Genomic DNA, 16,770 nt, shown 5'->3' with positions numbered 1-16,770 from the left:
TTTTTTTTAAATTTTAAAAATAAAATAAAAATTTTGTATACATTCTTATATATATTCTTCACATAACATGTTAAATTATTTTAAAAATATATGAAATAATTTATTAAGATTTCAATTAAATTTATAAATAAATTCTCTAGATATATTTTTAAATAATTAAACTTATTAATAAATAAATTTTATAATTTAAAAATATACAAGAATTTCATTTTATAACACCTTAAGAATTAATCTACGCATAAAAATAAAACGAATAAAATAAATTAACGTAATTTAAATACAAAAAATAGTTTAAATAATTTAATACCTTTTTTTTTTCCTTTTATTTTCTTCAGAAGAAAATCGAAAGAAGACTTTTTGATCTCATCATCATCCGCCAAAAAAGGATTCTTCTGACAATTTCCATTAACGACGTCACATATAACGGTGTGGCGGCGCAACTATCCATTACTCTACCATTACCATTCACTCGATTTATAAATAAAATAAAATTTAATATTACAATTTTAAATAAAAATATTTTAATATTTATTACTTAAATATAACGAATAGATAGCACAATTAATTATAGAAATATTATTTATATAGAGTGATGTGTTTTATGTATGATACGTGTTCTGTGCTAGTATATTAAAGCTCTATGTGTACGTAACACTGCTTTAGCAATTGCCCATAAGTTACGTAACGCAGATATGGGTGAGTGGGTATGCAGGAATTGTTACGCGTTACCAGGGCGGGTACGTAACAGAAGAATTTATTTTTGTTACTGAAGTATTGTATATCTATTTGTACGTTATACGTATAATTAATAAAATAATGTAACGTTCTGTACACCGTGCTGTGTATTATTCTTTAGTACAATCAAGAATACGTTTTATGTAATTTGGGGGTGAGTATGTGTGTGACGTGTGTGTGGGATGATAGTTAAAAAATAGCATTATTTATGGACGATCCCTTAAAGTAAATGATTTAATTAAAATATATTTAAAATTTATATTATTTTAGCCAATTTTTTTAAATATGGTTATTAATTCGGCTTTTTTGGGCTTCATTTTGAATAAATTATACTTATAAATTTCCACTGTCGTCCGTCCTTGTGTCTTTCCTTAATCTCGAGAATGGTGTTAGATAAATATAATTCAAGAGTAGATATGGAAAGTTTAGGGGAAGGAGGTACCGATTAACTATATACAAACTTCCGATGAAAACCGAGTCATGTCATTTCAATTGAAACATTTTTCCGCGAAAGGCACGACTCTATTGTTAAAGGAAAAGTATGATGTACAGGAGGCAAGCCACTACTAATTTGAGGTGGAGAACATATAATTTAAATTAAAAATTGCAGTCCGAAATTGTGACGATGTCAAAATAAATAATTGCTCGTTATTATTTTAATTGTTTTTTATTAAATGATATAAAAGGTTTTAGAGTGAAAGAAGAATACCGTGCATCTTATTATGTTATTTGTTAGATTCTCAACCTTTATCTGTGATGAAATTATGAGATATGACATGGAAAGCGTGACTATCGTCGACTTGTCATTTTGTTTTTTTCTTCCCAACTGCCATTTCTTCCACGTTTCTTTCTTTAAATGTCACTTTTGTAGACAGAAATGGATAAGTTCCTTTAATTTCTAGTGCCGTTTCGATTAATTCAATTCTTAGAAAATAATTATCTTCCATTAACTTTTTTAATATTTTAGACACGTTAAAGAAAAATACTTCTATACTGTGAGATTTTATTCTAAATTCGATATTATTATAATGCTAAAATAACGAATTTATTGGAGTTTTGTTTGAAAGGAGAGACGTTTGGATCTAATTAGGCTCCTTTACTTACTGTATTTTTATGTATGCAAACGTTTGAATATTCCTGCGTGTGTGCTGTGTGCATTTATGTATATGCATTGAATGTATTGTACCCTATATGTGTACTGTATACGTTTATTCTATTTATGCGTATTGAGAAAAGTGTATATACAGATTGTGTTTTTGTTAAACCTATTCCCAATACCTCCTAATATTTATATTTGAATACACCATTCCATATGCCTATGTTGTGTGTATGTGTATTGTTTATGTATGTATATTTTTATCGTTTGTTTTAATCGGATTCTTTGTAATACAAGAGTAGTTTTCGTTTATCTTGTGATATTATCAATAAAGTAAAATTAAAACGCAATTTCATTAAAAAATATATATATATATATTTTGGATACTTATTACATTAATAAATTATAGAACTACTTTTTAATCAGATCAGGAGAAAAAAAAAGGAGTCTCTCACTACATTCAATGCAGCAAGTTGTATTATAGACTTAAACATGTATGTTTTATAAGATAAATTCATAAAACATAACATATTAACTTTTTTTTTTGTCAGTATCTTAAGAAAAATAAGATTTTCCGGAAAGAATCTATCAGAACTATTGTTGTTTTATTAACATCTAAAAGGAAATTCGATTAAGTTTGAACATTTTTAGTCGAAATTATTAAAGTTTTAAAGCAGCTTTTTTTATCTTAAAATAAATATCATACAATAAATAATGGATATTAAGGAATCACTGAATTATTGAGTAAGTGATAAACAACAAAATGAAATCTATGGTATAAAATAAATAAATAATAGATTCTAACGTGTGATGTGTGCGCGGGCGTGGTTTGTATTATAAGCTCAGTGCTGTGTACTACAGTATGTGTGNACATACAACTAGTCAACGTGAGTCCCTTGTGTACGCAACACCTGTAGGAACAGTTCATAAGCTTACGGAGTGCATCTTTACAGCATTTAATACCATCAGAGGCGAACGTGGCATCTTACAGAGTCGGACAAAACATGGTTCGTCGTTGCACATTGTGTACTACAGTATGTGTGCTATATACTATATAGCCTACTATTTGATGTGTGTTATGTAGCTGTATTCCACGTGTTGCATACATTCGTGTTCTATGCGTGTGTACTGTACATATATATATTCTTATGTGTACGTATGCGTATGCAAAACGAAAGAAAAGAAATCAAACTTGATAGATAGATATTCGTTAGTTTTAGATTTCTTTGCTAAACATGATTCCCTCTGGCTTCTATCTTGCATTAAAAAAGTATATATTTATTAACAATCATCTTTTGAGACAATATTACACTCATTGACATACCCAGATAGAACTATTCGATCACTGCAAGTATATAGCTATGTATCAGACAAATATATACAGCGTATAATTACAGTTGTGGTCCGATTACTCTCCAGGTAATGCCAACAAAATGCCTTATAATAGCTACCAAATTATCATATAAAAAGTCTCAAAGATTCTCACAATATTCAAAATTTTCAAGGAAGTTGGTTTGGAAGTCTTCGAATGTCAGGCATGTTCATCATCTGGACCGTTCTGACCTGACTGCTCCTCGCAGTCAGGTCAGAACTGCCCAGATGATGGATGTTAAGGGCAGTGGCTACGTCAGGCCACATTTGCACGACGAGCAGGTTCTAAAAAGCATGAATAGCTGCAACGGTCTCTTTCTTCATTTAGAGACATGTGGAAGCCTCGTTACAGACTCCAGTCCTTTCCAGTACCATTGGCAGGGTTAACAGGTAAATTTGCATTAACATCACAACATCGTCAGCTTCGTTTATGGTAGTGTCGTTACAGAGAAGCATGGACTATTACGGACTGGCAGAACGACGAATACCAATTCTGTTTAGGAATGGGAGAACAATCGTGTTAACAGTGTGGAGGACCATGGTGAGCGCTTCAATCCCGCCTTTACTCTTGAGCAGCACACTACCCATACTGTTGGCATGCTGGTTTGGGTAGCCATCACATACTATAATCGGTTACTCCTACTAGTGATACAATGAATATTGATAGAAAATCTGTACGTTCAGGAAATGTTGCGTCCTCGTGTGTTTCCTTTCACAGCAGAGCTGAAAACATCTGCTTCTATCAAAATAGTGCTCGGCCTCACATAGTTAGGGTTTCCCAGGAATATCTCCGTCACATTTACACAATTTCTTGGCCTGTCTTGGTACTCAGATTTGTCATCCATCGAACATTTGTAAAACTAGACGGGATGCCTGCTTCGACCATCTACGAATGTAAAAAATCTACAGCGGCAGTTACAATTTCTATAGTCAAATCTGTCGCAGGATAACGTCTGCCTATACCCATACCGCTTGTATCCAGGTAAGAGGAGATCCTGTAAACTACTACAGATAACTTTCAAATTGCACCGTTGTTCCACAGGAAATTGTCCCTAGAGATCATTTATTACCATTGTCGTAGTGATAACGATAATGTGATTATACTAATAAAGTTTCATTCGATTCCAACACGCCTTGTCGTGTAACAAATTGTTCCATGAGCAAAGTGATAGACCGGTTGGAAAATATCTGAAAAAAATAATAGCATTTTTGCGAAAAAAGAATCATATGAACAAGTTCAAGATTTGCAATCAGTATTATATCTATCTACTGATTGTTGTTTAATGCTGAGAAAAATCTATAGGTCAATGCTGGCTTAGTAAACGGATATCTTGGAACAGTTGTTGACATTATATAAATGAATGCAAACAAATTAATATCTCAATTTTGGACAAGAGACTTTTAAAATAAACACTTCTTGTATAATATACTATACTAAAAATGATATTAATTAATTAAACTTCACTATTAAATACGCATTAAATTTGTTTACTTTAAAACTTTCATTTTATAATGAAAAGATAATAATTTAGACAAATATTTTAAAATCTTTATTTTATTTAAATTTTAGTTAAGATTTTTTATTACAATTTATTCTGAAGTTTAATTAGTGTTAGTAGTATCATTTAATGTATAATAATAAATATTTAATTATTACTTAATGTATTTTTTATGTTATTTTTTAAAGATTCTTTACTAAAAAGAAAATCTGTTCATTATCTAATAAAAATATATAAATTAAATTATTCATTATTTAAACTATTTATAGAATTTATAAAATCAAAGCGCACTTCAAAGAATCTAAATATCTAAGAATTTTATATATTTGAAGTATAATTAGAATGAATAATGGAAGGCAATACGCATAGCTTCGGAGTCATGCAGGGAAGCCGAATAGAAAACAAGACTTTATTTACACAGAGAAAAGTGATCTATATTGCAAATGGGATATTTATTTTGATAGAGAAAGTAGTGAAATATAAATAAGGAAATGCATTCGAAAAGTCATTTGCATATTAATTGCATTGTTAAATTTATATTAGATGTCGCTTTGTCGTTAATATAGATCCAGAATTTTTGTCAACAAGGGTCAATATGTGCAACATAACTTGTATAAAAATTACGTGGAAGCAATTTTTAAATATTAGAAAGCCAAGATATATCTAATTTTAATGCTTTAACACATAATTTTTTATCTCAAAAGCGCAATAACCTTGTTAATTTTTACCCTACTTTACTACTAACATTTCTTCCATATCGAAAAAGCAACCATTTAAAATTTAAATTCACACATATTTTCTATTAGTGCTTTCTTCTTTTCATTTTACACACAACTATAGTGGTCTAACTAAGCCTGTGTACAGGACGTTGTGTACTTACTTGTTAGTGCTCGTTGTCCTTCATGTCACCCCTTGCATCCACTGGCGCTGTGCTGTAAACATACAACTAGTCAACGTGAGTCCCTTGTGTACGCAACACCTGTAGGAACAGTTCATAAGCTTACGGAGTGCATCTTTACAGCATTTAATACCATCAGAGGCGAACGTGGCATCTTACAGAGTCGGACAAAACATGGTTCGTCGTTGCACATTATGTAACGGAGTTGGTGGTCGTCACATTCGACATTTACTCTGAAGTAATACAGCCACTGATTCGATGTAGTTTGATTGTACTCTACTGTTTTGTCAATAAAACTTATCATAAATACTGTATTCTGCTGTTTCATTCAGCATACCGACCGCATAGAACGTGCAGTGCTTTGTAGAAACTTTATATCTCATTTCCGGCTATAGGTTCCTTATATTAAAACGTTCAAAATTTCATCCTCTACGTGGTACAATCCCCCAAATTTTTAAAACGTCATTCTGATACACCCTGTATACTTTGTTTATCGACAATAAAAATGGGAAATATTTGATATTGGATATGAAGCTGCAACCTAAAAAATTAATTTAGCAGATACGAAATTTAAAAATTTGGACAGAGTTACAGACAGACATAATAAACAAACGTGTTATTTTCATTTATTTATTTATTCACTTAGTATCTTAGTAAAATAAACGATATTCGTCCAAAGATTAGCGGATTAATTATACACATACATCTTCATTACTTTTTAAAGTTCATAAAATAATTATATATATATATATATAATGGTTACCTGACTTTTGGGCTATGCTGTATTTTTTAAAAAATATCATTAACGATAAAGTTAACAGTTCAATTTAAATTATACGGGAATTGTTTAAAATCGACAATAAACTGTTTAAAATTAATATACTCTAGAGTTTAAAATTAATTTATATTTAATAATCATTGAAAAAATCTATTTAAAAGAAATTTTATTCGCTAGAATGCCACAAAATCTTTATTTATGCAAGTACAGGTTATGTTTAAGAACAGATTTTAGTTTGTCGCTATGTTCTGAATGTCTTCATGCTGACAGTTTAAAGTCATTAAGAATTTAATTGGATTGAATCGATGAAAGAAGGCAATGATCTGCCAAGGGAGAGATGTCTCCCGGAGGAGTTTCTATCGGAAACCGTCCCCTATTTAGGTGTTACACAGGTGAAGAAAGCCCAGAAAACTCCTTGTTCCGACCGTTGTTGGACCAATTACCAATTCAGTAGTTTTAGCCTCTGGTGGGCCCTGAAAAATCATTATAAGTCCCTGATAACCGTTTTTAGCTTAATTGTTATAAGGCGGAGTTGAGAAATTCTTTTTCACCATGCCCCGAAGCGATTGTTAAATTTGGGGTCACACTGTGTATCCAATGGATCTACATACAAATCATTTACAGATTTTGTCGAGGATTAAGGGCAGAGGCACTAGTGCACGTGCTTCCTATCCAATCATTATTAAATGATTAGACAGGAGGCACGTTTGTGTGTGTATTAATACTCACAAACACTTTTATATAACTTTATACATGTTTTAAATTGAAAATTGTTCCGTATGAATTTTTAGAACGTTGTAAGATAATATAATTGTATTGTATAGGCCAATACGTACTCATTTTATTGTGGATTCGCCACTCTCATGCATAAGGACTTTATAATGTATTTTTATCAATAATGAAGTAGGTTCATTTAAAGGTCTTTCAAGATTTTTCTATATAGGATAACACTATACATACATATACCAATTATATCGTAATGACATTACTGATGGGTAATGTCATTTAATTTTTTTTGACATCTTCCAATAATTATAATCATTGGCTATATTTCCTGTATTTAAAACTGGTAAAACAAACTTTATTGTATGTATAGAAAGTGCATATTGGGAAATATCGATTAAAAAAAATGTTTCGAACTTTTCACATTATTAATGCGACATTTTGATCAATTTAATGTATCTTATAATCGAAAAATGGTAGATTATTTTTGTTACCACTCGAGTTAATTCAGTTTTTCCCTCTCTCTTCAACATTTTTACTATTTATTTTATACAATAAAACTTCATTAACACAATAAAGTCTAGTATATTTCCCCTGCGGGAGACTAGCATTCCAACCGGATTACTTATGTTGGTTATCATCATCATAGACCAGTAACCAGGGTGGGGTCAAGAAGCTCGGTTCCATTATCTTTGTAAATAATGAAAATCAAGTACAGGAAAAATTTGAATGTGACAAACGCATGTAACTAGTACATAGGCAATGTTTGAGTTCACTCTTCAGTTACTAATAGCTACATCCACTGGTTCAGGAGTGAATGTAGATTATAAGATAGATTTGGCCCCCGTAATATCGATTCTAGTTACGTTATTGTCAGAGAGAAAAATCATAGATGTTAACTTTTACGGTTTTTCTAACCGTATCTACTATCATTAACGTGTACATAAACTTTCTTTTTAAATAATTAAAACGTAGAAATTTCTAAAAATTAATGTTTTGATAAAATTACAAAACTTACGGGTGTTGAGGAGTCAATTTGACAAAGTTCTATGCATTTGTAAAGTATAAAAATGTATTTTATTCCAATTAACTTCAATTATTATTTTGTGTTCGATTCTTATTGGCGTAATTTATGTAATAATTAAAAAGAATCAACAATTATCAATCAATAACCATGCTTTATTTATGAAAACAAGCCATTAACAATGACCACCTTCACCTTTTGGCAGGTTTGGTTACAGATTTTGTACTGTGCATATTCAGGTATTAGTGCAAATGAACTCAACTGTATAAAAGAATTATTATATAATATCTAAAAAATATCAATTTATCACCAATAAGTGTGGTTAATAGGTAATCATATTAAACCTATCATTAAAAAAACATATCCTACTCTCACACGCTATTCAATTTTTGTAGGACAAATTTTCCATTTATAGTTTAGGTTATACTTTCCTCTAACTCCATTACATGAAATAAAGAACTAGTCCATCTAATAATTGAATATTTTACCATAGAAAAATTCCACTAAAAAAAAAAAGTTAAAAAACCACTTTGTGGATGAGAAGCGAAATCTGAACAATTCGGTTGATACCATCCACTAGAGACAGTTGAGATCAAATGTACAATACTTAAGTTTGGGTAAACTACACTGTATCAAGGCACTTAATATTTAATTTACATACTTTTGCTGATCTTATAAGACTATACATCAGACAAATAAGACATCTGTATCTTCTATTAATACTGCATAACATTATGGAGTTTGTACAACAATGGTTCCCATTGTAATATACTTGAAAAAAAAAAGATTAAAAAAATTAACAATAAAGTGATTTACTATCCACATACAATAGGAACAGTTGCATTTGCCGCTGAGAGAAGTTTATGTCCAACAAAATTCCTGATATGCCACATTCTTAAGATATAATGGCTTCGATTTATACCTGTTATGTTGGACATACCTTTCCCTCATTTGCATCGGGAATTAGTGAGACATTGCACATTAATAGTGTATGAATTTATTTATGAATTCAAATTATGTATAAAATAGTTTTTTAAATAATTGCGTATTTAAAAAAAAATAGGAGAAACGTTAATGAACGTAAAAAAATAATTTCCAAATTACACCAAATTTTAAACTAGTTATAACCTGTAAGAAGGATCTCTTTTATACATTTGCAATGTCTAATTAAAATCCCGATGAGGAACAACATGAAAATATGACGACGAATCTAACAATTCACCTGATTACAGCTGCGAGAACCTTTATCTGAAACGTATCATTCTGACTTCTTGTTTATGTTAATTCATTCTTTTAGCTGTTTTTCTTCTTTTTTTCTTTGTCAAACCTGATTTTGTTGTACCTTACACCCATGTTCTAGGCTTATCCCAAACTAGTAACTCAGCGTATACACACAATACCCTAAAAAATACAACCTATAGCTTCTTAGTAACCATTAAAGTCTAACTACTGCAAACCCTTGACAATACACCAGTAATGGACACCACCAATTCATGTTTACAAAATTGACCAATCACAGGAGCTCTGTCCATCGGGTTTTCTTTGGATAAAAGAAAAAATTTTCGATGCAGAAGTGAATTTGGACATTGCAAACAATTATAACAGAATTTATTTTCTATCAAATATATCAGATTATCAATATAAGTATTTCCCAATTGGCATGCCAAAATTCATTTCTGCCTCAACTCGCCTATCAGTCACCTAAGAGAACAGTAGCCATTCTGCCAAGGTGTCAGAGAAGGACGTGTTGACCCCTCATCATATGAGGAAAAAAATTTAAGCCAAAAATACTTATTATTAACTTTTTGTTTGTTATTTAACATATATAACAAATGTTGCAAGTTTAGATAATATTAAATTTAGCAAATTTTAAAATTTCCATTTTCCTTCCCTCCAAATAATGGCAATATAGGCTTGAAGCCTTTTTTTAAAATGATGCATACACACATCATTTAAAAAACATGGAACTGTTTGATGAACAGAGCTTTTCAAGTTAAATCTCCAAGAGATTATAAAACCCCAATCACCTTTACATTTTCATGATAGTGTTGGAGCATTTATTTATTATATCCCCATCGCACCACATGCCGGCATCACTCTACACACACAGAGTCCATTTTCAATAATGTTCGTTGCATTGCAACAAACGAAGCATCAAGTCCGACTCCCTGTTTTACTATAAGCTTCTTTTTCTTCTTAAAACAAAATATAAATTGTCCACATCAGCAGGATCGCTGCAAACCACTTGACCAATTTTCTCTTTTAAAAATCTTTTATATCATTGCGTTGTCATAATTCTGTTCTTGGAATGTTGCAGCAGCAAACTGCACATTACTTCTCACGTATCATTGTCCATTGTCATAATGTCTTGGCATAAACTTTATGGACCAAATAGTCAAATCTGACATCTTTTCACACCATACAAAACCTCATTTCATAGTGAAGACACATCAGGCTTTTTTTTTTTTTAGAAATTTTTATAGGCATAGAAAGCAAAGACAGCGAGATAAATTTTTCTCTTTTTTTCCAATCTGAAAATATTCTAATAATGAATACAGTTAAAAGGCACTTTGAAATTTACAAAATAGAAAAACAAAATTATTATTAAAACCAAATTCGGCTTCACATTTATCATACCAAACCATGTTTTAACACTGAACACATTCTGACTGACTTTCTTTATAACCAGGTAACAACTGTTTCCATATAAAATAATTGAATAAAAAAAAAACATTTGACTATACAAATAAAGAGCAATTATCCTAAAGTCTTTCTCTGATATCGAAATTCATTCAACATCGCCCGACTTTCAGTAGAATAATTGCTATTTATTCACATAATTCCATTAAAAATACAAAAATATTCATCAGTAAAATAATGGATAACAAAAATATGGCATTCTGTATAAAGGCTTATTAATCTTTAAAAATTCACATAACATATACAAATGTCACTTCTTATTAAGATTTACAAAGTTGTACAGCTCAAAATTCTTGGAGAATTTAAAATTTTCATAGTTATTATGCATAAAAATCACAGAAGTTTATTTGCTGAAGAATAAATGCACTTAGAAATGCTAAATAAAAGCATTAACAAATATAAACCCTCTGATATGTAATTTTCATACATCTTTACACACAAATACTTATAAACTATAATGCACATTAATAGCAAAGGAACCGAACAACTCAGGAAGCTCAATAAAAAGTGACAAAAAAACATAACAAGAGCTATATCAAAGTGACGCAAGGAAAAAAGTTAAGTCACCAAGACTTCTGAGGTAATTTCTACTATGGTCACCAAGCTAGCAGCTATTGTTATTAGCATATATATAGTATATTCATGTTGAGGTAGTTGACTATGATAAAATCCAAATATATTTTTCTGATGCACTTTCAATTGCAATGAATATGGCATTGGCACAGAATAGGAACAACAGAAGAGAGCTAACATCAGAAATCTATATAATTAGATGCCTAACAAAAAGAAAACGACGATGATTATTATTATTTAGTAACAGCTGCCTTTCAATATTTGGAAACGGCAAAAAATATTCGGAATCCTTAAAAAGTCTTCTTTGAGCAAAGTTTAACTCTAATTTTAGTTTTGAAAATGAATGGAATGCAAATTTTGAAAACATCTAATTTGTTCCAAACTATGCTTATTTTGTAGTAGAAAATTACATTATTTTTGAAGATATGATTTTTATAAAAAGTAGAAGTAAAATTCCCAAAAAGATCAAATTTTAGTGTAAAAAAAGTGAAAGAATTTCAAGTACAATAAAAAAAAATTTTTTTTTTACTGTATATTAATTATTTGAAATGAGTTGTTTCTTAGTATCTGTATATTAACTAAACAATCCACAATGGCACTAACAAACAAATTGTGAAATTCAAATACTGGCAAATACTTAAAAATAAAACAACCTAAAATTTAATCACTGTTGGATAAGTATATAACTTTACTGATTTAAATTTAATAAATTCATATATTAAGATTGTATCTCTTATTGAAAGATAAGTATTTTGTCTCTCTTCAAATATTTTTGAAATTTATATTTTATTTTATATGCAGCTGCTGCAATATTTGTTATAACTGAGAAAAATTGAAACACTGAAATATTTAATAAAATAGAAACTGTTTTTAAAAAGTTGCACACAATAAAATAATTCTAAATTATTTAAAACCACATAACAAATTTTAAATGAATAATAAAGTTAAAAATAGAATACACTTTAAGAATCTCTACTGTTAAATAAGTGGACATAAAGTTAATATATTTTTAACATATTAAGGATGAGCGACATATTTAGTGTTGTGTTATCCATGAATACAATAGAATACAGTGTTTGTATTCCCTTGTATTTATAGACAATGAATGTACTCAGAGTTTACATATTGGATAAATACCATAAGGCAGACATCGGCAAATGCGGCTCCGAGAGCCGCATGTGGCTCTTTTTGAGTTACATGCAGCTCTTGCTGAAAGTGTTAATTTCTGCTTATTATTATTATTTTTACAATCTTATTTCCACAATTTTGTGAAAATGTTAATTAAAAAAAATTCAATATTTGTTTTAATTAATGAACTCCAAACACCTTTAAAATGCAGTCTATTTTAATAACTTCTCGAATGTTTTTGGTCAGATTAACAGACCTTCTTCAGGATCAAACTAATAAAATTTAAATTTGCCAAACAAAATTCCAAAATGTTCTATAATCTTCTCATATTCAATTGCGCATGTCCATTTTTATAATTGTAACGCTGCCGCTTTCTATGCTGATGCTATTTTGTATGATTCTCGAAAATTTATATTTTGCCCCTTTTCTCTGTATTTGTAAATGTGCCAGGCTTCTGCATATTTTAGATGTCTTCTATTTTCAACCTTTTGTATGACATCTGCCTTGCTCCATTTGATTTCAATCTCTGTTGGATCTGCAATTGCATAATTAGCCAAAGCTGTGATTGGTTGTTTAAATCTTATACTCTTTTCGTGCTCTTTCAATCTTTCATTTAACGATCTCTTTGTGGCTCCTATATAATACATCTCCTTCAGCCTCTTATCACGCAACGGTATTCTGTATAAGACTGGAATCAGCTTCCTGTCTACTGGTGTTTTGTCATTTCTTAGCATTTAATATTATAAAATAGACTGCATTTTAAAGGTATTTGGAGTTCATTAATTGATTATAGTAATGCAGGTAGAGATATAATATTTGTTTTATATTATATAATAAAACTGTGGTACAGAACTGCAGCTCCCATGCATTTTGCAAAACCTACATTTCGGCTCCCACTGAACTTTTGCTTTCCCACCCCTGCTATAAGGTATTGCTTGTTACTTTTATGGTAAATCAATGTTACTTATTTTTTTTGCCTTTAAATGTAGTTTGAAGAAGGTTCACCATGTCAAAACAAATCAGCTTAGTTTAAAAGCTAAAAAATGATAAAAAATTTTAAACAAGTTGATTTCTTTGGATATAATTGATATAACAAATTATGAACTACAAATTCAAGGCTAGTAAATTTTCTATCAGGGAGGATTCTCTTAAAATAATAGAGATAATGCCACATTTTTAACTTAATAAAACTATGATGATAAGAATGCATTACTAAAATTCAATTTATAGAAACTCTTTCATTAATATAAAAAATTTCTGTGATCTGAAATGAAAGATTGAATTTAATCATTGAATCTATAATTACATGTAGAAAAATTCAAATTTCACTACAAAGCTTTAATAATTCTATGAAAATTCTGTTTTTAAAACATCCATATGACCCATGTCTGTAACTTGCTTATAGAACTGTCATCGACTGGTTCACAGTCTGTGTCAATGATGGACTGATACAGGAGAGATCTGCTTTTATCTGTTCAGTACAATGATGTGTTCTTCAGCCAACCACTTCTTGGTTTTTCATAAATTGTACCAAAAACTGCTATTTTTGGTCCTGTTATTCATGAAATGAATTTTGAAGGCGGCTCTCCATCTATAGTATACTTTGTAAACATCCTTCATATTGACAATGAGTCTTTTGATATTAGGCATCACACCTAGAAGTCGAGTTGGAGATCTTACTTTATCCACAATCGGTCTAAGGGAAGACATTGGTTTATGTTTTTGCAATAGCAAATAACTAGGTGTTTCTGGTGAGGCAACAACTGTCCTGCTTAATTCATCTTCTTGGCAAGGGATGTATGTGTAAACTGTGTGACCTGAGCCTGTAACAGTTTACACATACATTCCTTGCTAAGATGAAATTATTCAGGATGGTTGTCGTCTCACCATACAGACCTAAGTTATTTGCTTTTAACTCTTTAGGGCTAGTACACATTAGGCGTTTTGAAGCACATGCTTAGGTAATGTGCATTTTAAAGAACCAAGAGGTCTGCATAAGTATACACAAGCAAACGCACATTGATAGATTTTGGTTAGAATGCGCGTTTCGTGGGCGTCAGCCGCGCACTATGAGATACATGTGCTGCTATTTTGTTGTGCATTCAATTGCACGCTTTCGGATAGAGTGGACATATGTTGGCCAAAATGGAGAATGATCATTTTGATACTAATCTATTTATTGATGAAATTTAAAAGAGACCAGCCATTGTCATATGATTTTATAGATATTCTAAAATAATTAAAAAACTTGGGTTCATATTTTCTTAGTTTTGGATACATCATCACAAATATTCCATGCATCAGTCTATCTCATAATATTGGGTGTACCCAAAATTCTTTTTGCCTCTGCCATCGTCTTTTATAGCGACGATAGAGGAGCCACACACAAGCAATTACTTTCACATCCATTTCCAAACTGAGCCAGTGCAAACAGTCGTCGAACGCCAAGCTAAATGCACGGTGTGTACGCTGCTAACTCGTGTTTAATGCAACGCCCAACACCTAATGTGTACTAGCCCTTAAGCTCTGAAAACTTTCTTTTATTATGTAGCTAGAGACTATTGTTTGTACCCCTCAGGCTACAGGGAAACTTCTATAACAAAACCAGTCAAACAACTTTTCCCATCGGATGATTTTGTTTTGAATGGATAAGGCCAATTTTGTGTTTAGAGTTAAAACATTGCTTCTGTATTCATTAATAATTATGAACACAGATTTACCCAAAATACTAAGTCAAATTTTTGAATAATTCTAACAATTTTATTTCATTATATTTGTTATTCATTACAATTAGCCTTCTTTGTTTGTTTTGTTAATAATTTCTTTTGTTACAGTATACTCATGACAGTTGCTATCAGTAAGTTTATTGACTTTCACTGCAATTATTAAGGACAATGATTTTTCTGATTTTGATTTATTTCCTATTTCTGTCTTACTTTTTCTTTCATTTCAATAATTTAGTTGTAGAGTTTCTTAAAGTATATTTTCACTTTCATTTTTGTTTTCTTTTATCTAAAACTCATCATATTTGATTGCACACAAATTAAGATGCATTAGTTTTTTCAAGGCCATCATATTCTGCTGTCACTTTTAATATTAAAAAAACATAATCATTAAATTATTAAAACATTGTGCTCTTATCATTTTATCCTATTTTAATAATCACTTTCACATTCAAAGCCATCATAATCTATTATTTAAACATAAGTGATTTGAGTAGAATATTCCTTATGAATTAAATCAAAAGTCAGTCATGTTATAAATACAAATTATGAAAATAAATGCAAAATAAAATATAAAACTGTAATCTAATGATAATTTAAATATACATAATTAATCAAATGATGATTTAGTCTTTCAAGATCATAACTACATTAATCAGAGACAAGACATTAAGATGTTTTCAAAGTCATGTTTTAGAATTTTGTCTTTAATTAATGAGTCAATAAAAGTTCACAGAGAAGCTCAGTTCACTTAGAACTAGAACAACACTGACTTTTTTCTTTAAAACAGATTAGAAAACAAAAATTCTGCAGGAGGAAAATTATTATTGTGAAAATTTTACAGTTTTATCCCTTTTTACCCTGTTGTTTTAAATATGTTATTCCAGCAGTCACATATAAATATCGTTTCAGTTTTAACAATTGTACAATATGGACTGAAGAGAGGCAAAAGCCCAAAATGTGTATCCATTCCATCGTACAAAATAAAGTATTTTATTCATCTAATAGTGTTCCTGTGTGATAAGTTCTACTTAGCAATTTTATGCTTAATCCCAAAGAACAAAAATAATAATAAAAAAAATTATTACTGTATATTCATTTCACTTCATTTTAACATTTTAAATTTTCCAACAGTGATCAGATTATTGGCTGTTCTAGATTATGAATACTGTAACATTATATCATTCACTAAATTAATTACATTAGAAAAAGGAATTAATGAAATGAACACAATAACAATGATTACATTATATTTTCATATCATCTCATGAGATTTTTCTTTCAAATAGTACTAAATAATTAATTAGTCTTTGATACATATATATATATTTATATAAAAATCTTTCTAATAGAAAAACATTAAAAAACACACACACAAGAATATATATATATATATTACAAATCAGCTCTACAAAAAGTATTTTAATGAATAAGAGAATAACAAAATATAAAGTAGAATTTAAGTAGAACAAAAAAGTAAGATAAGATAGGAATTGTATTTATTAGTGGTTAGATCATTTAG

The sequence above is a fragment of the Centruroides sculpturatus genome, unplaced genomic scaffold, assembly GCF_000671375.1.
Source record: "Centruroides sculpturatus isolate CEXI.00-Female unplaced genomic scaffold, Cexi_2.0 scaffold831, whole genome shotgun sequence".
In the NCBI taxonomy this organism is placed as follows: Eukaryota; Metazoa; Arthropoda; class Arachnida; order Scorpiones; family Buthidae; genus Centruroides; species Centruroides sculpturatus.
Note: the sequence above shows the minus strand (reverse complement) of the source record.